Source organism: Morone saxatilis, unplaced genomic scaffold (assembly GCF_004916995.1).
Source record: "Morone saxatilis isolate NCDOM2014 unplaced genomic scaffold, NCSU_SB_2.0 Contig16, whole genome shotgun sequence".
NCBI classification, from domain to species: domain Eukaryota; kingdom Metazoa; phylum Chordata; class Actinopteri; family Moronidae; genus Morone; species Morone saxatilis.
In genome coordinates this window covers 28071648-28072139 of record NW_023339718.1, presented here as the reverse complement: position 1 = coordinate 28072139, position 492 = coordinate 28071648, and positions in this window count along the sequence as shown.

Genomic DNA, 492 nt, shown 5'->3' with positions numbered 1-492 from the left:
GAAAATGGGTACATCTAGTGATTCCACTAAATTTAAGAAGCTTGTGGATCCAATAACACTGGTGTCAAAAGCCTTGATTCCGTCGAATCGGTCCCTCAGAATTGAATGCAATAGGGGCGCCGGATAGCTCACCTGGTGGACCTGGCACCGCATGAATGAGTCCTTGCCATGGGTTCATGTTTGATCTGTCACTCTCTCCAACCACTTTAGCACAAACATTATTTCATTCAGCTGCATTGAATTGGGCATAAAAAAATGGACAGTGACAACTGGCCCATGGGAAGATAAAGGCCCCCCTCTCTAGTGCTCTAGTCTTTGTTTGTAATTTGGGTGAACTCACTGTCATTTAACCAGAGACCGGCTTGTGCTATACATGATGGTATGGTTGAATGACAGTTTGCTGCACAGGAAACTGACCAGCTGAGGGCAGTGTTTGTCTACACATCCCTCTCAGGAGCCCAGTGGTTTCTCTCAGTGCACATACACTATAAT